This window comes from Camelus dromedarius, chromosome 7, assembly GCF_036321535.1.
Source record: "Camelus dromedarius isolate mCamDro1 chromosome 7, mCamDro1.pat, whole genome shotgun sequence".
Lineage (NCBI taxonomy): Eukaryota > Metazoa > Chordata > Mammalia > Artiodactyla > Camelidae > Camelus > Camelus dromedarius.
This window is the reverse complement of record NC_087442.1, coordinates 32,859,961-32,882,261: the sequence shown is the minus strand read 5'-3', so window position 1 is coordinate 32,882,261 and position 22,301 is coordinate 32,859,961. Positions and strand designations below refer to the sequence as shown.

The 22,301-nt window shown below is 43.2% G+C and overlaps 1 protein-coding gene across 1 annotated transcript in view; it reads left to right on the top strand.

Annotated features, from left to right (window-relative positions):
• Nucleotides 1–16,195: 16,195 nt before the first annotated feature.
• Nucleotides 16,196–22,301, top strand: part of IFRD1 (interferon related developmental regulator 1) — a 43,495-nt gene continuing 37,389 nt past the window's right edge. Inside the window, exons 1-2 of the mRNA XM_064487429.1 lie at nucleotides 16,196–16,278; nucleotides 16,420–16,477. The gene's annotated coding sequence lies outside the window, so the exon portion shown is untranslated. The remainder of the gene's footprint in view (nucleotides 16,279–16,419; nucleotides 16,478–22,301) is intronic.

Below are 22,301 nucleotides of genomic sequence, written 5' to 3'. Positions count from 1 at the left end.
CCTTGATTCGTTCATTCAACAAGTACCCCCCCCCCAAACAAACGTTTTTGCCAAGTACCTGTTATCCTGGTTTTCCCACAGGCTGGAGCCAGCTAAGGAGCAGGTGCAGCCAAGTGCAGCTGGAAACTTTGGACTACCTGATGCTTCCCTGGTGCTCAGGAGCTGCTGCGGCTGCCTCCCTCTTTTGGTTCTTTGGCTGCCATTTTAAAGGGTCACCACCATCCTTAGATCCAGGTGAGATGATTTTCTGTCCTGAGCCCTGTGCTTTAGACCTCTGTATTTTACAGATACAGGAAATATAAATTTATTTAAAACACACAATGCCCTGTCACTGTGATCCAGAGCTCAGCTCTGATGTGGTACAACATGTCAAGTTATATATCTACTCTCATGACTAATACTGTTCAGGACCCAGGGAAACACTTATCCACAACTTTTCCCCAAAGGCCTTTAAAACAATGGGTGATGGTGTCTGAGTGCCCTGAAGGTCTGTGTTTTACCACAGCAGACATTAGAGGTGGACACTACTTTGGCATGAGGATTTGAGTTGCAAAAAGGTTAGTAACGAGAAGACAAATTAACTATGGAATGCCTCTCCTCAGATAACTTGAATGCAACAGATTCTTCCACAATCAAATGCCATTTTCCATTAGTGCTGAATGTTCTTGTTCTGGCTTCTCCTTATAGTCCAATCTGTGGTTCCAGAGCATAGCGTTCTCAGCAATTGCTTATGGTGGCCGAGGAATAGTTTGCAATATTAATTTCTGTTATTTTAAAATTTGTTTATATGTTGACCTAGATGTAACATGAGTAAAATGCAATACCAATTCTTTACCGTGTCAACTAAATGGATACTAAGTGCTGGAAAATTGCTCCAGTTTGAGTTTTTCAGGAAGCAAATGCCAAGACAGAGAGAGTCAAGTGCAAGAGATTTATGTGGGGGAAAGCCTGTGAAAGAGACAGGGAAGAGGAAGCAGGAGAGGGCAGGAAAAGCCATTAGCCCACAAAGTAGGTGTAATACCTGTGAAAGGAGAGAGGAAAGGAAGGAAGTTTGGGTAGGAGGAGTCTCAGATGGCAGTACAGTTCCAAGAAAATCTTGGCCAGCCCGTGGGGATCTCTGGTGTGCAGACTGCACCAGAATGGAAGTGTCCTGCTTTGAGCAGAGAAGACTAAGCCCTCATCTCCCTGCCTTGCAGCTTCTAACAGCTTCCTGGGGAGAGCATAGCCTCAGCTTGGACACTGAGGCCAGTCCTGCATGCACTGTGGCTGTAGCGGCCATGGACAACTGTGCGCTTCATGGCCATTTTGCTCTTTGAAGGGAGATCTGAGGGGCTCATTCTCATGGCTGGTAAAAACTGTGAATCATTTTATTTTTATGAAAAATTTGGGATTTAACACTATTTTTCAAAAATTAAACTAAAACATCACTTGATTTTGATTAAATTTTTGATAATCTCATTGATGAACCTTGAGAACATCATGCCGTGTGAAATAAGCCAGCCCCCAAAGGGCAAATACTGCATGAGCCCACTTATATGAGGTGTCTAGAGGAGTCAAACTCTTGGAAACGGAAAGTACAATGGTGGTTGCCAGGGGCTGAGGGGAGTTGTTCAATGGATATAGAGTTTCAGTTTTGCAAGATGAAAAAGCCCTAGAGGTCTGTTGCATAACAAGGTGTGTAGTTAAAAATGATTACAATGATAAATTTTATGTCATGTGTTTTTTACCACAATAAACACATTTTGATAAACATGCATTGTAATCAGTATTTTGCCTTCTCATTTTAATAGAACATTTTGAAACAGGAATGAAAAATAATTCTCATTATTTTTGGCCCTTGGCCCCACAAACACAAAGGCCCGCCGAGTTTCCATGTCTGTCAAAACTGGACCTCTCTGCCCTAAGTGTAGCAACCTGACCCTAACGGCCTGTGTTTTATGACCTCTTTGCTGTTACAGAAACCTAACTCTTAACTGTAACTTGTCCCAGTTGATTTAAAATGTGCCAGAACCCTGTCTCCTGGCCCAAGCTGGGTCAAATGAACAGAGTGGGGGTAAAGTAGGAGGAATGAAGTCTCAGGGGAGCAGAGCAGGGGGACTGGTAGTATTTGGTATGAATGTTGCCAAGATCAAAATTAGCAATGACGACTGGGTGTTAGAAGGCAGGAAAAGCATGTTGTCTTCAGAGGAAATTGAACAGGGAACTAAATTACAACCCACAACTGACATATCTGGACTTTTCATTTGTCTTAAAGAGAAAAATAGCATAACAGACCCACTCTTAAGACACACTTTCAAGTGTCATTTTAAGATACAAAAACAGATCAGGTCATGCTCAGAAATCTTAATGAGAAACCTTCAACTCATTCTCAAGATTTTCATTAAATCAGACCCACCTGGCTCTGTTTCTCTGTTTTCAAAAGGCTAAATGCTTGGCAGGAGGCGTAGGTATGTAGGGAAATTTTAGAATTGCACGTCTCAGAGCAAATTGGTTGTGTTCCGAAAGTGCTGTTAGTGGGAGCATTGAATTATTATGTTACTGGGTGAATGAATACAAAATAACAGGCCCAGCTGGGCAGCATCCAGATGGCAGCCCTTACATGCTGTTTGGCTTTGGAATAGTCCCTTGACCTCTCTGTGCCTTGAGTTCCTCATCTGTAGCAAGGAGGGATAATGATAGTTCTTATCTCATTAGGCTACTCTGATGAGGAAATGAGATTATACATGGGAATAAAATACTAAGTGGGGCCTGGCACATACCAAGCATTCAATAAATATTATTTATAATGATTATTTCTTTATCCATGTGGATTGATTACAGTTCTAAGCTTAGCTGGCTGCCTTGCAACATGTGTTCACTAGGAGAGTGTTTAGTGGATCAGTTTCAACTCATCACCGCTACAAACTACTAAAATAAAACAGCTCAGGGATCCTGTGATAATGGCAGTGGATCACCCTTGCCCCCAAAGGTGAGGTTGATAGGGTTGGGTAGTCCCTTTTAAATCAGTGCCATAAATCTATGACACAGGTTTTGGAATGATTCTGCTAAAGGGCATAAAGGAGTTTATTTTTCATGCCTGCTCTTGAAATATGTTACAGATGCTATGAAAAATAAGGATAAGAAGTGGGAGGCAAGAATTCTTAGATGAATGTGAGATTTAAGATGTTGCTTGCCAAAGAGTTTTGGTCTTGTTTTCTTGTATTTCAAAATTGTGTCGCACAGGTCTCAATAGTGACTGTTTGAAGTTGGTTGAGTGGCTGATGAGAAAAAAGTACGATTCTCTCTGGCTGGGCCTCCTCTCTGCTACTGTCCACCACTCACCCCAAAGGCCAAGTAGCCATGGGACCAGGCAGCCTCATATTCCTTTGGAATTCCAAACTGGTAATAGCAACAGGGAATATGGGAATCTGAGGGCCTTGAAAGTAACTTAAAATCATTAAATTGAGTTCTGTTTGACATGTTGAGATTTGCAAAGATTTCTTTCTTCCATTCTGGCTAAAGTCGCTATGGATTAGAAGCCAGAATCCCTCCCTTTCTGCACTAGGAGTCAATTCTGAATGTTTTTCCTCCTTGAGATACAGACTTAGGAACACAAAGCCGAAGATATGCAATTCCATCCTGGCCTGCTTCTCAGCCCACCTTTGAGTTCAAGTTCCATGTCTGAAGAATTATTCTCTCCTTGACACTGGACATTTCAAAGGAGAGGGAGCTTGCTAGAAGGGAAGGGTCTTAGAATAACCATCTCTCCTAAAAGATAGCTGACTATCAACTTGACACAAAGGTTCCTAAGACAAAGCTTGCCACCCTCACTCACAGGGGCTGCTGGGCCGTCTGGAAGCACATGATGACAGCTACCAGGAAACAGGCCGCAGCTCTCAAAATGAATCCCTCATGTCTCTTTCCGGCTGAACATCCCAGGTTCCTTCCACTTGCTCACTTATTAGGGTGTGGAATCTTCTTCCTTTCCTGTTTACAATCTTATATTACTTTTGGGCCACTGCCTCTACAAGTGGAGTCAAATACTTGACTCCAGGTGTGCTGTGACAGGGCCGGGTAGAGAAATGATAACCACTGAGGCAGATTATTTCTACTCAGGAAGCTTGTGGAGAAAACCTAGACCACACTCAGTAAATACTCTTGTCCACTCTTAGGATGCTTAGGTGTCCAAAAGGCCATTTTCACCTTTCCTGCTTTGAAGTTCCAGGGAGAACTTGATGTCACCTACTCTTAGCCTCTGACTTTAATTAAAAGGCATCTCTGACTCACCTAGAATCCTGCCTAAGGAGCCGAACGTCAGGCTGCACCTCAACCCTATGATAACTAGTAGACTTTTTTCATCTACTTGCTCGGGACATTCAAATTTACGTAGCCAGTTTATGGAATGAGCAACCCTCAAACACAACATGTTGGATTATTTTTTCCTGGCCCTGTGGACGTCTTGGGCAAATGGCATCTGTTTCTGATCTCTACAATGGTCTTATTTTCAGGTATTAAAAACTCCAGTCCCTTTTAAGTCTAAATCTTACCTCATATCCCTACTCCCAGGCATCAGCTGAAGTCCCCCCAGAGCAGCACTGGGGAGGGGCCATCCTTTCCCCTTATACTTCCTACCTTTGTCTTCTCTAGGATCTGGCTGTGGAAGAGGATGACAGAAAAAGAACACCTGCACTTTAAGTAAGCTGGTGCTGTTTGCAATTCTCTTTGTTGTGGAGATCATCCAAATGCTGGCCTTCCTCTTCTGAAGCATTTCTGAGGACACCCCTCCCCCTCCGTCCCATCAAGTGCCTTCTTCTAATTCCACTATTTTCTGATTCAAGCACTGTACTTTTGTCTGATTTCTTATAAGTCCCCCTCAGGTCCTCTTCCAGAGGACCTGGGTTCTCCTTGATGAAATAAAAATTCTTATTTTAAGACAAGACAAGAAAAATTTAAACATAAAGTTTTCTCTGCCTGGTTTGACTTCCTCCCTCCCCTCTAGTGTGCATTGTGGATCTGCATTGTGTTAAGCAGACCTCCCCAATGGCAGAAATACTTGCTCAGCCATAGAGATCAGTGTTTCTCCTTCATTGGTCAGCCATGTAACTCCTTAGAAGATAACATTCCTTTTCAATCCTGTCAGGGGTCGCTATGACCCACCAGTCGCCTTGGACTTGCAGACATCTTTGGCGAACTTTACGTACAACGTCAATACATCATTTCCCTTCAAGATAGTGTTTGGTGCAGAACAGTCAGCTGACCTAGGGAGTTACTAGGTTGCACCTAATGGAAATTCTTATCTTAAATACTTACTCATGACCTACTCTTGTTACTAGCTATTATTACCGGTATTCTGCCTATTTTGCAAGATTATTGTTTCTTATGTTACCAAATGTGTGACTGAACTTCAGAGAAAATTAATGATGATTAGGTGACCTGAAATGATTGACCACATATGAAGTCCTATAAGACGGATGACTATAATAGTGTAACTCTAGACATGGGAAGAAGCAACAAGAGGAGACCATTTCCTGGACCATAACAGACTAGCAAGACACGTGGTAGAAAGGCTTTTGGCCACTGTTGACAGGGCCTAGGCCAGGGATAGCACATTGAGTGGCCCATCAACGAAATCCTCACCTGACCTGGGAATGAGCATGCCTAGCATTGTGGGACAAATTGGTCACAAAATGCCTCCCAAACCTTGGTTGAAATTAAGACCAAAATGGAAGGGACTGTAAAATAAAGATTATTGCCCACCATCCAGTTCTACAAGAGTCAAGCCATTGGCCATTGCAGTCATTGGTCTACAGTATAAAGCAGAGATCAGGATGAAGCACTCTGTGCTCTGGGAAATGACAGAAGTGGCCCTCAGATAGTGAAATATTTTCAGGAGAAATTTTTGATGAACCTGATTCTTGCATCTTCACCTGCTTTGAAAAGCACTGAAACCATTAATTGAGGTCTGTTCCCCGTGACTAGCAGCATACCCCTTCGTCAAAATCACACTTACACTGACCTCCCCCTTTACCTCTTGGGAACAGCTCTTGGAGCTCTCTGAGAGGCTGCCTCCTAGGTTATAATCCTCAGGTTGACTCAAGTAAAGTTTTCCATTTCTTTGTTAGATTAACCTTTGATTCCATTTTTGGTTGATATCCTCATCTTCTCAGGTGTCCTTCTGGGGTCTTATGAAGATGATGACAGCATGGTGGCCGTCTGTGATGTCAACTTGGCCCACGGGCAGTGAGCACCCTTGTCCACCACAGGAGGAAGTGTGGCTTGCTTCCACTGCACTTCTCTTTTCTTACTCAGGCAGCTCTAACCAGTCCCTCACCTTACATCCTTGCAGGTGAGAATCAAGTACCAACTTCCGTGTTCTTCCAGCTTTTGGGGACATGTGTCAAGCTGTCTTCCTCTGGTCTCACGGCAGTCCCTTCACTGGCCTCTCTCTCCTCTTAAAGCATTTCAGTGTAGGCTGACAGTTCCTTCTGGAAAGTTCTCTGTGATTAATCACCTTGATAGTAATTCTTTGTTGAGCTGTACTCAACATTTTTGTAATTTTCTACACATATGCTAAACTTCAATAGAGAAGTTTATTTAAACATTTAAAAATTTATCTTGAAGGGGAAGAGTATAGCTCAGTGGTAGAGTGTGTGCTTAGCCTGCACGAGGTGCTGGGTTCAGTCCCCAGTACCACCAATAAACAAACAAACAAACAAACAAACCTAATTACTGCCCCCCAAATTTATCTTACATTGTCAGCTACAACTTAGCTTCAAGTTGCCTAGCTACAACCCCCAGCAAGCTTAGGAATACACCCCCCCACCCCCCCACCCCCCCACATACACAGACACACACACACACACACACACACACACACACACACACACACACACACACACACACACACACACACACGAAGGGAGCTGCTTTAGCTACATGAGGATCTGCTATAAGGTTTCTTTAAAGCAGTGGTGAGCAGCGCACTTATGTGACCTGGGGGTTCATTTGCAATCCTTATTAACCAAAGTAATGAGGCAGTGTCTGTGTACCCTGGAGAGTCTAACAGAGGAATTAGAGGTTTTCAAGGGCTGCAAGCTGCAAGCGAAAGAGCTCAAGCAGCTAAACGGCTTGTGATTTGCTAATCAGAATACTAGGGTATTTGTGTTTTTTTGTTTTGTAACTTCAGACTTGAACAGGTTTTTTAAAACCAAGATACAGATCTGAACTCTTCTGTTGAACTCAAGAAGAGTCAGTTGGACTGGAGAGTAAGCAAAGTGAGTGAAGGATGCCTCATCACCTCCAATAGACATAAACTTCTGTGTATATGTATGTATGTATATGTGGATATACACATTTTTGCCTTATTGCTTAAATACTAAGGATAGTGACAAATGCCTTAGATCTTTTGTGCCTTGCCTCTCATTAATCACTCCCTCAGAGAATGTGTCTTACCCCAAAAGAAACAAAAACTTCCCTTTTGGGAGATGATTCTGCTTTTCTAGCTACTAGCAATTTTCTTAGCAATTGTCCTGTAAACCCTGCAGCCCACCCTGACTATTCTCAGTACGTGGCGGTACCACGCTTTGGTCAAACATCTCTGCCTTAACCTAGAGCACCTCTTTATCTCATTGGATGACCTTGAAAGTCAAGCCATGTCCTTGTCATCTTTGGGTGTTTCTTTTTAAAGCGAGAAATACTGTTAGAGAAGGTGACCTTCTGAGACAGCTCCCCATGGTTTAACATGAGGCACACCAGCTATGTTCTGTGAAATAAGCAACTTCCCCAAACACCGACCCTTATTCATCATTAGGGTTTTCACAGAGTGGTAAAAACCACCCTTTAAAGTTAAAATAGGTTAACCAAATTTGCCGACTACTCACTTTAGTGTCCTGTATTGCTGTGCAATTGGAAAGGTAGAAAGACACAGTCTACCGGCTTAGAGAGAAGAATACAAGAACTTGCTCATAGGTTTAGGATTTTTTGATGAGTTATAAACCGGATTTCACTCACAGGGGCAAATCTCTCTTGTAATCCTGGAGGCGTTATTTAAAAACGAAATGCACAGTAATCTTAAGCACAATAGTTTTGACATTTTATCAGCATGCAATTAAAATCCTTTTGTCTCAGGTGCTGGCTCTAAACTCTTGAATAGACAGAAGCCCAGGAACTGTGTTATGCATTTCAGAAAGAAGAAATTAATTTGATAACTGGTACAGTTCCGTCCCCAGGAGGGAGTGAGCGGTGCAGTGCTGCGCTCTGTTGGGCTGCTACAGAAACATGCACGATGCATTTTGTTTGCCTGCCAAGAGTCTTCCCTAGGAAATGTCTCCAATCACATCCCTGGGAATAATCTGGCTGCTTATTCAACACAGCGGCTTCTTACAGCCGAAGGGCAAGAGAAACCCAATAATCTATGCAATAGAGCGAAAACTAAAATATTTTAAAACTCCTTTGGTGGATGCTGAATATTTATGCCCCCCTCCAAATTCATATGTTGAACCCTCTCATCTCCAGCGTGATGGTATTTGGAGGGGGTCTTTGGGAGATAATTAGGTCATGAAGGCACAGCTCTTGTAAATGGGATTAGTGCCCTTATAAAAGAAATACTTTTTTGGCATTGATTGAAATGATCACATGATTTTTATCCTTTATTCGGTTAATGTAGTATATCACATTTATCGATTTGTGACTGTTGACGCATGATTGCATTCTAGCGATAAATCCCACTTGATCATAATGTGTGATCCTTTTATGATGCCGTTGAATTTGGTTTGCTAGTGTTTTGTTGAGGATTTTGCATTCAGCTGGTTCTTGGATCTTGGACTTCCCAACCTTCAGACCAGTGAGAAATAAACGTGATCTACTTCTGGTCAGTGAAATATAAGAGCAAGTCAGCTGGGGGGAAAGATTTTCCTCCCTGATAAGAGCAAAAGTGCAGAAGAAGAAAGTTCCACTTGTCCACTCATCCCTCCCTGCTTATGGGGCAGACATCTGGTAACTGGCAGGAGTTAATTCTCTGGGTGAAACCACTGACCTGCTGACCACCCCTGGAAGAGCTAGCTCTGAATTTCTTGTTGCTTGTGGTTTAAGCTTCTGTGGTTGACTCTTCTGGTAATTAGAGCTGAATGCATTTCACCAGTACAGATGGTCTCAAATCTGGGCAGGAGGTAATGCTTCCTCACACCACAGCCTAGCGGAGTGTTAGAACTGGCTGTCCTACCTTCTGTTAATTCTCTTAGTTGCTACTTTGATTGCTCAGTGATCTAAGAGCCCTGAGGTTTATAGTTCAGTAAGACTCAGAGATGTGTAAAAGCAGACTGTACTTCCGAGCCGAAGGTGGCCTCTGAAAGCATGGTTTGAATGACACCAACATCCTCCACCCAGCACATAAAATAAAATAAAACAAAATAAAATAAAATGAAATGAATTTCGTTATATCCTGCTTTCAGGTCTGAAATTTTATTGGTACAGATTAACTTTTGCAGGGTCTTCAAGAGTCCTTTCTTAAATTACATATTTTCTTGTGCAGAGACTAGCATCTTACATTCTGTTGGCTCACATGTTAACTGAGATGGGGACAAAATGAACAGAATCTTAGGATCGATGAGTTGGTAGGGATCTGTGAGTCACCTGGCCTCACATCTTTCTGAGATGAAAGTTCTACAGACAGAGAGGTTCAGTAGTTTTCCCAGGTAGTGTCCACCTTAGAGCCAGAACCCTGCTTTGTAGACGACCAGCCCAGGGGGGTTTATACTCTCCTGTCACCCTCAAATTAAGTATGTGAACAGCACATTTTACAAGCCTGGAGGAACTTTGCTGCAATTTCTCTATCTGGGTCTGAGGCCTGTGGACTTGAAGCTCCGTTGGAGTCATTTTTGCAGTTGGGGGTGAGTGGCGTGGGAGGAGCTGATGGACCCTGGAGGGAGCAGACACGTGGCCAGTGGTCTCAGGATTTCGTCAGGTCTGAGCCCGCTTTTGTCCCCCATCTACTGGAAAGGGCAGGTCCTTCTCTCCCTCTTCCCACCTCCTTTCTGACTTATCTGGTAGATTAAATACATGTTCATTTTTAACGAACAACTCATTTAATGTTCTGACATTTGTTAGTCCATTAAACAAATGTCATCACGTGCTATATTGAGAATAACATCACCTTCTTCAGAGAAATCTACTTCTGAGATTTATCAAATTCATCACTGCTCTGGACCCTTATTAAAGTTTTAGAGGCTTGATCATTTCTATGGGATCTTCAAATGGAAGTGTTTCTTAAAATGTTAGGTCAAATTATTCAGGCATATTCCCACATTTTTTGCTGAGCATTTAAGGATCTATAAAGAAATGCCTGCATCATTTGAAGAAATTCTGACTCTATAAAAAAGCAAGAATGTGTTTCAATGTCAACAGTAATTAGTCTCTGCTTTAGACATGCAGTTTTAAAATGTATTTTTTCAAAAGAGCCACATTTTTGATTGTTTTAGTTGTTTGCTTTTGCAAAAACAACTATACAGTGCTTCAATTCCAAACATTTCTAAGACCATAAATCGTGGAATGGTTTCTGTGTTCTCTTGCCCTCTGGTGGTTAAACTGAGACCTTCCTAAGAAACATGTCAGTAAACAACCTTATGGTCACCAGTGTACATCCACTGTCCTGCTCATTCTCAGATCTATTTGACACAAGCCTCCTTAACAGTCTTTATGCCAGAGATAAAAATTTAGCTTTAGACCCCCTCTTCTCATCAAGATATCCGTGACCTGATGGTTCCAGCACAGGAGATGCATCCATTCTCAAGCATCTTTTGTATTTATTCCCTGCATCCTATGATTAGTGCCTTATTATAAACTGTAATATTTCTGAATTGTCTCTACTGCATAATTTAGTAGATTTTTCAGTGTGTAAACATAAGCTGTTTCATTCTGTCTTGGTCAGTAATTGCTTGGTGTTTGTCTTGTTTTCCCAGTGTGACTGACAGTTCTCTAGGCCTTCAACCCCATCAACTGAATTCAAAAGAGGCCTCAGCCAAGGAAACTGAGACCTTACACGTCCTCTAGACTTCCCTGGAGTCACGAGGGGGCCCTCGTTCTTGTGGCGACCCCACTATTCCCAGACACCCTCCGGTCTTGCAGTGGTCAAGATGGAGCAGTGCACTTTGGGCAGGCCAGGGGAGCCCAGCAGAGGCGAGCGAGCCAGCTCAGAGTCTTAGGCCTGATTGCCCCACCACCACCTCCTGCTGGGGCTGACCCCCAGCTGATGTTAGCCTCTGCTATGCCCCAGACCTTGCAGCTCTCTCCTCTTCCATGGAACTCTCACAAGTCTGATGTCTGGGATAGACTCCACAGTGACTGCTGTCCTTGCATTTCTTTTTTGCCATTTATATCTAAATTGGAGTTTGCATTATTCTGTCTCCTTGTTCTGAAGTTACAAGCTTCTCTCTCTGTATTAATCTGTACTTTTTCTTCCCCCAGAGGGTGGACAGATTTGAATTTGGGTGGCCGGCATTAATTACCCTATGAGAAAGTTGCAGAAGTTCTCTTCTCATTTTTGTTTTGTGTTGTTTTCTCGGTGAGGATAGAAAACAAGACAATCAGCTGGATGAGGATGGGGAGGGGAGGGGAGAGGGTGTGGATAGCTGTCTGGGGAGCGGAGACTGAAGGACGTCCGGGGCAGTGTGACTGCCCAGGAAGGCACCGCTTGTGGTCTGTGGTAATAAGTTTAGAGTGAGACTAGTCAGCATGATTGCGGGCTTTTCTCCAGCCACGTCCAGTTCAGCTGCATCCTGTTGTGGTTTCACAAAATGAGTACAAAGAAATGTGCTGAACAGATAGGAGGGAAACTTCAAAGCACTCCTGTGAAGCACAGAAGTAGAGTTGAACAAGGAGGGAGACAGGACATGTTCTTCGGTTTAGACAATGCAGCACCAGGGAGATGCCAGTTCTCCCCAAGCTAATACATACATTTATTGTCATCATGTTAAGAGTGGCCTTTTTTTTTTTTTTCTGGAAACAGAAAGTTAATTCTCACGTACATAAGAAAAGTGAGCAAGCAAGAATACTCAGGAAAACCCTGGAAAAGAGGCACAATGAACAAAGAACATGAATAAGCTATTCAAAGAAGAAAAAAAAAAGAAAAGAAAATGGCCTTCACATATCTAGAAAGCTACTCAGTCTTGCTTATATTAAGAGAAAAGTGAATTAATAAGTATTTAAAAATGAGGGGGGTGGATATGGCTCAGTGGTAGAGTGTGTGATTAGCATGCACAAGGTCCTGGGTTCAACCCCTAGTATCTCCATTAGAAAAAAATTATTTTTTAATTTTAAAAATATGAATGCTCATTTATCTGATTGGCAGAACTCAAGAAGTTTGATAGCGCCCTCTGTGGGTGAGGCTGTGGAGAAACAAGTGCTGTCATAATTGTTGGGAATGCAGAAGCCTCTATGGAGAGTAATTTGGAATTAACTAACAAAGCTACATTTGCATTTGCCTGTTAACTTAGCAATTCCACTTTTAAGAGTCTCTATAAATTCAGAACAATGTGTTTAGGGAGTTATTCACGCTGACATTATTTGTGGTAGCAAAACATTGTAAACAATCCAAATGTCCATCAACAGGGGACTTGTTACATAACATAAAGTAAAAAACAGAGCAGCTGTTTAAAAAGAAAAGGAAAGAAAAGAAACAGCTCTCTAAAAGCAAGATTCAGAACCAAAGATTAAGTAGATAGATAAAAGGTAGGTATAGAACACTACCTTTTGTGTAAGGAGGGAGGAGAAATAAGAATGTTTGTTTATTTTTACCCAAAACAAAATCCTTGGAATGATAAGTCAAAAATTAGTAAAAAATTGTTTCCTAGAAGGGGCAGGAAAAGGGACTGAGAAGACAGAGATGGAGGTGACACTTCTCTAAATATACTGAACAATGTAAACATCTTACAAATTTAAAAATAATAATAAAATAAAATGACAGAGGGAAATAAAAGCAAACCCTGACATTGAGAACAAGTTATGATTATTACTTTTTTAATGGATGCACTGGGGATTGAACCCAGGACCTTGTGCATGCTAAGCACATACCCTACCACTGAGCTGTACCCTCCCCACCCCTCTAACAAGTTAATTTCATGTGAATAACAGATGGAGGGACCACATGCCTCTTCTGGTTGACCTTCTACTTGTGAGCTCCCCAAGCCAGGCTTGCCCTTCACACCCAAACCATGGAATGCTGTGGAATTTGCACAACTTGCCTCAGTTACATTTACTGCCTGATGGCTATCTTCTCCCGCTGAAGAGCCAGCTCCACAGGGCAGAGATCTGTATTTGTTTTGCTCACTGATGTATCCAACCAGCCTACATACGCAGTGTCTGGCACATAGCAAGTGCTCAATAAATATTTGCTGAATGAATGAAATGCCTTGTTGCCAAGGAAGCCATTCCTTGTATGTGCTTATTTTAATGCCCCAAAGTGAGTAGCTGGCTGGCACAGGAATTACTAAATAGATATTTTTATCTGAGCCCAGATGTTTTTTAGCAGGACTCCAATTACATGTGTGTCCTCGCTGTTGTTACTCACGTCTGGCCAATAGCCCAGGACCCCACAGTCGTGACTATCTGCAGCTGGCAGTCCCTGGCAGCTGAGACATTGCCCAGGCTCGTACTGTGTCGAATGTGGCCCAAACTGCCAAGGATTTATCCTCCTTCCTCCTTTGGTGTACGTACTTCCAGCCAAGCTGCTTTGTAGATGTTTCAGAGGTATCTCTCCATTTCTCTCTAGTCAGCTTATAATGACAAGTAGTGAAGTTTTGGATTCAGGAAGAAATAAATCTCTCTTTTTAAAAAGACTGTGTACAGATAAATTTCTTTTTTTTAATTTTTAAATTGAAGTGTAGTTGATTTACAATGTTAGCTTAAGGTGCACAGCAAAAGGATTCAGTTATACATATACATATATATATTTCAGATTCTATTACATTATATGTTGTTATAAGAAATTGACTTTAGTTCCCTGTGCTATACAGTAGGTCCTTGTTGTTTCAGATAAAGCAATTTCTCTCAGTAGGTCGGATTTCATAATAAAATGGACAGATCTGACTCTCACTAAGAATAGCATCGACCTTTCTGCATTCCTCTCTCATCATTTCATTCTCTCCACTAAATCTGCTAAAAGGCTTCAGTTTGGAGTCCACATCTCGGAAAATTTTGCCGGGCAAGTGAGATGTGAGTTTGAACTAACTCATCTTCTTGGGACTCAGTTTCCACAACCTCAGCAACACCTGCCTGTCGAATTGCCGGAAATACTAGCAAATATGTATGTCCCTCTCCTTGGCACAGTGCTTGTTCTTTGCTGAAGGGTGTTAGTAATAAGAATAGGCCTCCTATTCCCACTAAAAATTTCAGGAAAAAGAGATTGGAAGGAAATATATCAAAATGTGGACAGTTGTAGCCGTGGGGTAGTGAGATTATTGCCCTTTTTATCTTGGTGATTCAAACTTTACTGGACTTATCATAGCGTGTACGATGATTATATAGTAGCTTTATAAGCAGAAAATGGATAATTTGTATAATCCTTAGCAGTTAAACGATTCTCAGTTCTTCCATGATTCTGTCCCATTTCTCAATAATAATTCATAACAAAAATCAAGCTAAATGAGAGAGTTCATGTCGGTTCATTTCATTAACAACCAAAGGAATGAATATGAACACACAGACCCCAGGCCTGCAAAAAAAATTCAGTCTGCAAACAAATGTGAATAAGAATGAAAACCTAAGATTTGATCTTTGGCACAAATGTTGAAGTCAGAACTTTTAGGACCTAGCGAGCAAATGGCAAGTCTTTTAACGTGTTGGCCAAGAAGAACAATCTCAAGTGCCCTCTGTGAACCAGAGAGCAGAATAGGGGTGCACATCTCCTGTCAAGAGTGGTACCCTATTTCTGCAGGGAAGGAAGGCATCCTCTTCAGTCCCTTCTGGAGGGTCATGTATGGAGCAGCGGGGCAGGAAGCACTCACCCACACTATAGCCACTCTCGGTGATCAGTACAGAAAAAGATGTCACAGCCAGCTTGTGCGTGCCACAATGGGGTGACTATGTTTGTATCACCTGTTGGGAGGGGAGAGGCAGGGGACAGTTATCAGAGTTTGGAACCCAAGAGGGAAGGAAGTGGCAGAGTTGGTGGTGGCTGCTCTTCAGACCTACCAGCCACTCCCACCTCCACTTGCAGGGGCTGTGGTCAGGGTTGCAGGAGGAGCAGTGGGGACAGAGGAGATATTTGTGACCGCTCAGACCTTGTGCATGAGACTTCTAACCACTCTGCATTTCACAACTGAAGAAATAGGAAGTAGGGGCTTAGAAGGGCACACGGGGCTGGCAGCCGTATACTCAAGACTTCAAAGAGCAAGTATTTTGCCAGTACAGGTTCTCTGGTCCAGTAAGTGAAGATGCTGAAATGCATTTCCTGTGCAGCTTCTTTTATAGTTTTGACCAGTCTTTTCACTCTGGACATCTGCAGTGCTTGCAGAGCTCTGCAGCCTGAAAATCAAAACCAACCATTCATCTCGCAGTCCCACCGTGTAAAGCAAGGGTCAATTAGTTACCCAAATTGATATTGATTGTGGGGAGAATTTTCAACAGAGAAGAGATGGCAAGCCATCTTTGTAGTTCTGGCAGTGCCCTCAGACTGCAGAGATAGGATTAGGAGGTTAATAAAGTAGTTGCACTCATCTATCTTCTGCAAAACACATCTAACTTTTCCCCTTTCCTTCATGTTCATCCATTTCCACTATGAGCAGGTTTTAAAATGTGCTTCTTCCTCTCATTTAACTCTTTTAAAAGAAAAACCTGAGCAACGTTCCCAGGAAGAAAGTTAGCACCTTTCTCTGCTCAAGGCCCCCCCTGCTTAGCAGGTGGAAATTCCCAGGTAAGAGGGCCTGCCCATTTGGCTGCAGCTCAAGAACTGAGGTTGGGAGGCTTGTGCCTATTGAAGGAAAATAACCAGTTGGATCAGTGGGTGAGAGAAGAGGGCATACATGGGGCTAAGACAAAGAAAAGGTCAGCTGCGTGTGGTCATGAGATCAAAGTGGATGGAGTAGGCTGGAAGGTTCCGCGGGGAGGCTTGCCACAGAGGATTTCAGCCCCACCCCAGCCCAGGGGCAGGATGACTCAGCATTTCCTATTATTTTTATGAAGGCCAACCCGGGAGGCCCTAGTAAGGCTGACTGCTGTGAAAGCTGGACTGTTCTCCTTCTGGCCCCTGGTTCATTCTAGGTCTACGTAGTCAAAGACTGTTCCGGAAGGGATATGTAATTCATCCCGGTATTTAATGCTCTTTTTTGCTTTACTTTTTTTTTTTTAACTTAAGCTAATAGCCTGAACTGGTCAGGCTTTGGGCTGACATCAGCTGCTTTATCTGGTCACAATGTCACATAATAATAAGTAACCTTTATTGACCTCTAGGTGCTGATTTTGTGAAGACCATGCGGGAACATCCCTTTTAATTCTCAGAAGCTACAAGGTAGGTTCTGTTATTATCCACTTGCAGATGAGAACCCTGAGGCTTGGAGATGTTAATTGCTCCAGGACCCAGACTCTTAACTCAAGCCTTTTCACTGCCTGTCCTCTTCACCTGTACCCTCTACTGCCTGGCAGAGATTAGAGATGGTTTATTGAGCTTAAAGACAAATCAGAAGGTGATCATAGGCAGGACGGCATGGAGAAAATGAAAACCAAACAGTGAGCCAGGAAGATGATGAGAAGTGACGAGCAGAGAGCAGAAAGCATGTGCTGGTGGTAGAAAATCAAGGTGGGAAAACCGCTGGCCCTTTATGGCCATGTAAGAACCTTCCTAGAGGTCTGTTTACCTTGTTAACATCTCTTCACAATGGACATGTTTTGTTATCTCCATCTTCCGTATTTGTGTTCCATGGATTTATTACCTAGATCTGTATTCTTCCAGCCACCAAGGGACAGGCGTGTATTCAGTGTGACCAGAGAGGCATCTGTCATACTGTTGCCCCATGTCCTATCCTCCCAGGGAATTTACTATTAAAGTAACTGGGGGTGGGGGTTTGGGAGGGACAAACTGGGAGTTTGGGATTTGCAGGCACTAATGACTATATATAAAACAGACAAACAACAAGGTCCTACTATATAACACAGGGGACTATATTCAATGTCTTGTAATGGCCTATAATGAAAAAGAATATGAAAAGGAACATATATGTATGTATTACTGAATCACTATGCGTACACCAGAAACTAACACAACATTGTCGACTGTACTTTAAATAAATAAGTAAGCTAATAAATAAAGTAACTGGGTGGGTGAGGCAGCAGAGGCTGGGCATTGTCTTCAGAAGGTTATTGCTGAAATGTACATGTCCTCAAAGTCAAACTCCCTGAAGGCAAGGATTTTGTCATTTGTTTCATTCCCCTGGGAATGCCAAAGGTGATCTTTATCTATTCAATTAAAAATGTATAAATACATGAATGAAAGAAGGGAACAGGAGGCAGAATATCCCTTGAAGCCTTTGTTGATACTCTTGTCTAGCTGATTCACTGACTTTACAAAGTAGAAAATGCAGAGGACTGGGTCACAGGTAATATGTTGAGGGGGAGATGTGATTAGGGATGGGAAACTTTGGAGCTTGGGGCTCTAGCGCTGAGATCCTGGAGAGGTGGTGGGAAGTGTAAACTTCCCAATCTCCTTTCCTCGCCACTTCAGTATCAGTATCTCTACACTGTCCTCTCAGCCTTCCTTCAATTTCAGGAGCGGAGTCCTGATTTATCAAGGCTTGAATCTCTAGTTTTAGGCCTTCTCCAGCATTTTTAAATCTTTCTTTCCACTGACAACTTCAGACAAGTGCAGGTATTCCTTCTTAAGAGAAAAACAAAACAAACAAAAACCAAACCTGGTTTGATTCTGTGGTTCTAAGCCATCACACTATTTCTCTTCTTTCATTTACTGTTAAATTCAAATAAATGATCTGTACTTTAAATCTTCATTTGTCCAGTTCCTGATACCTCTTACTCCCTTGAAATCTGGCTTCTGCTTCTGCTTCTACTACTTCATTAAAACATTCTCTCTCTCGCTTTTATAGAAAACAAACGGAGCAGAGCACTACATCGGAACCCCAGTTGTCCCCGCCATTACTTTCCTGTTCTTCCTTTTATGATTAAAACTCTGCCAAGTTTTAGGTGGCCATACGAGTGCCCGATTCGAGACTACAATTCCCAGTCTCTCTTGCAGCTGAATGTGGGTATTTAGCCACAACTGAGGGCAACTTCCTGCTTCCCTGAAAAGCCAACTGCCCTGTCTTTCCTGCTTTGTTCTCATTATTTCTTAGAGAAGCAGCCTTGGAAACTCGGTTGTCACGAGGGCAGGGCTGGCATGTTGAGGACAAGAGAGCTGCTCCTCCAGCCCTGGACACATCACCTCTGGGTCTTTTCATGGGAGAGAACCAAACCTGTGCTTTAATCATTCTATTCTGGGGTCTCTTTGTTAAGCAGCTTGGCAGGTACTCTAATAAACTCTTTTTCTTATTAAAAAAGTAATATATATTCACTGCACAAATTTAGTGATAAGTAGAAAGAAGGTGACACCAACAGTTCCTGTTGATTATTCTCAGTAGCCTGTGCCTAATTGCCTTCTTTTCTTTCTCCCACCTACAGTCCTGGGCACAGCCTAGAACTAAGCTCTCTCTTGTCGCTCTGTCCTCAGTCACAGAGAATGGCTTACATAGTGATTGATTTGGTCATGTAGTCATTAATTTGTTCATTCATTCAAAAATATCTATTGAGGACCTCCATTCTGCTAAGTGCTAGCATTACCTACCTTCTGCTAAAAATGAATCGGACATGTCTCCTAACCCCCGCCCCCTCAGAAGATCACAAGCTGGAGAGGAGAAGGAAAGGCAGATTACAAACAGGCCCTTTGAACACAGTGTGCTGAGCACCTTGATGGCACTCTGCATGGCGGGTGACTTGCTGGTGTGGAGGGCCGGGTGGTGAGGAAGGCCTCTGGGTGAAAGAGAGCCTGGTGAAGAAAGGTGGAGAGGAGGCGGGATGAGGGGAAGGGAGATGATGCCAAGCTGAGAGGTCAGCCAGGAACCAAAAGCCTGGATTTAGAAGCTTTCAAGGTGTTTGCAAGGAACTACAGGCCACCTGGTGCTGATACTGTGAGACAAGCTGAGGGTGGAGACGTGCAGAGGCGAGGCCCTGCTGGCTTTGTCAGGCTAAGGAGGCTTTCCACCGAGGAGGCCTTAATGAAGGGTGCTCAGCAGAAGTGTGGACTTGTCGGTCCACCTTTTTGATAGGGTACTCTGGGCGGTGGGATGAAGGATACATTTCTGGGAGGTGAACAAGAGTGGTGATGGGGGACTGTTTAGGAGGCTCTTGGCAGTGGAGTAGGTAAGAGATGGCTAGATCCAGGTATTGGCAAGAGGAATGAAGAAAGAAATGAATTTGAGAGACATTCAAGAAACAAAACGGGCATGGCTTGGTGACAGGAGAAAATAAGAGGAAGGATCAAAGCTGAGTCCCGGGTTTCTAGTGTGGGTGCTGGGCGGGTGAGATGACAGTGTTAGTGGAGCCATGAGGTAGCTTATTGGGAAGGTAAGGAAGCTTGCCCTTCAGGCCCCCTTCCTCACAGGGGCTCGTTCAAAGGCTCTGGGACTGGCCCTAGCACTTTTGCAGTCTTAAATCTGTATTCTTTATCTTAAAGAGGGCCCATACCTTCTTTAAGCTGGTATTAGCTTCAAACACACAGAACCTGAATCCTCTTTCAACTTGTTGTGTTGATTACTCCTAGATTAATTTCCCTCAGAGAACCATTGACATCAGGTCAATCTTCTCCTCAAAAGCTACTGCCATCACATCAGTGGTCTTTTACCAACTTGGCGGTTTTACCTTGGGGTTGCCTTTTACCTCCTCTCTCTGAGATAGTCTCCAACAGATGTTGATAGTTCCAGAACAATAACATGACCTGTCTGCCAGAGAGCAGGGACATCATTTACACACATTGGAAGCCTTTGTCCTCTAAGACCCATCTGCTAGTAGAGCTGCTTTAGCTGCTTTAGCTGCAGTTACCGTTGACCCTTGAACAACACAGGGTTTAATCTAGCTGGCCCTCCGTGTCCTCAGTTCCTCAGCATCCGCAGATTTAGCCGACCAACAGCCTTGTGCCACCGTAGTATTTACTATTGAAAAATACCCTCGTGAGAGTGGACCCACGCAGTTCAAACCAGTTTTTCAAGGGCCAGCTGTATTCTGTTGAACTTTGTTTACTACCCGTCTTCTTGCTTCATTTGTATACCAATTGTGGTTTTTCTACCTTAAATACGTGTCTAATCTGAGACTTGTCCCTTCAGTGGTGACCGGTGTCTTGAATGTCTCGTGCCCACAGAAAGCCTTTGGCATAAGCAAACATCACTGTGTATTGTGGTTCTGGTATACATCCAACGTGATTACACTGTAATATTCTGTTTTTGATAATGTAGAGTCAAGGGCAATTTGCACTCTAGAATGTGCATTTGGGGCTATAAACCTTTGAACATTAGTTATTCAATAGCTCTGCTATCTGGGCTATGACCTGCTGTCATCTGCAGTCACAGAGCTGTCCTGGACCATCCTCTCATCTGAAAGAAGAGCTGTCTTCATTGTTCGCTGTCTTGCCGCCTGATAAATTACTTCGTAAGATTTTTCTGCTCTCTGAGCAGCTCCTAAGCTGGGTATGAATAATCTGATTTCACTTCTTAAGCTTTTTTCCCATAATGTCCCTCCTGCTTCAACAGATTCTCACTCAGATGCACGAAAATTGGACTCATAATATCAATTTATTATCTTAGCAATCTCAGTAAACGAGGCAGTCCCACCATGTTCTTTTTTCTTCAGGGATAAGACCGGCCCTGCATATTCCTATAAAAGAACACACTGTGTGACTTCATGTTACAAAAAATTGCAGCTTGGTTAAAATTTCCACTGACACTCCTTCAGTTTTTCTTGTAAGGAGATAACTTATTATGGAGAAATGTTGTTAAATAAATAAAATAAGGATAGAACGTTACTGTGAGGAGACAGTTCTGAGCCACAGAGCCCAGTGCTGATGTTTCATTCTGGCTCTTTCTCATCTCCACCTGCTCAGCGCCTTCATCTTCCTTCAGTCTGTCCATCTCTCTGGTCCATGTTGGCAGATACAAATCAAAGGTATGATGAGGCCGACAGCACCAGCAGAGGCCCAAGGACTTCTCTTGGATAAAGGGATGAGGGTCTGCCCACCATAATTACGCAAAAGGAGTTATGAGCCAGTGAAAACAAAACAAAACAAAAAAATGATTGTTCCAAGTGATGTAGAAATAGATGCAACCTGGGGCAGGAGGAGGACTTGGGAGCCCAATTCTCTTTTGGGAAAATAGTTTTCTACATTGTAATTCTCTTTTGTTAACCTGAGCTTTCTGATCTCTGTGGCCACTTTGAAGGACTCAGGGATGGCTTGCGTTGGTGGTTGGAGTAAAGCAGAAAGGGAAGCCCAGAATGTAGTTATGAGACGGGAGAGATGACCTCAGAGCTGAGCCTGTCTCCATGCCACTCCGAGGGGATGGACAGAGGCCAGTGCAGAGCTGGGAGCAGGCAAGCAGTCCTCAAGGATTCTCAGAAGTACCTGAAAGGGGAACCTGATAAAAGATAAACTTCCTTTTTGTCACACGTGACATGAGCTCTGATCCTTGTTGCCCTTGGAAGATTAGATAGGTCTTTGCCATCTTGCCTGCCCAGAATAAACACTGATGAGCTGACATCAGGGAATGGGGCTATTTTCCACCTTCCTGCCACACACTGACTCCCTCGAGCTGCCCTTCATGCCACTTCTGTCTCTTCCAGTGGGTGCTGCTCAAGTGGGAGGAGAACACTAGAAGGCACTTTACATAAGGGAGCAAGGAGGATGTCAAAGACTCACATCACCTGTTTGCAGCTTGGTCCCCCCAGAAGTGGCCCTGGGCACTCATGGAGCCTGACCTCTGAAGTGGAGGATTCTCCTAGCGTCCTGTTTCATGTAGGTCAGCATCATGTTTCTCAGCTAATTGATACACACACTTCAGTTTTTCTTGTAAGGAGAAACATACAATATCCAAAGGCCAGTGGGAGTGGAAGAGCCATGTCTCAGAGCTCCTTCAGCTCAATGTTTTACATAATTAATCCTTGAGATGGACGGAACTTATTGGGTTCATTTATTCTTTCTTTCCTTTCTCCCTCTTTCTTCTCATCCTTCTTCTCTTCTCCCTCCCACCTTCTCTCTGCCCTCCGTCCTTTCTTTCTTGCATCCTTGGTCCTAGGAAGTTTTCTCC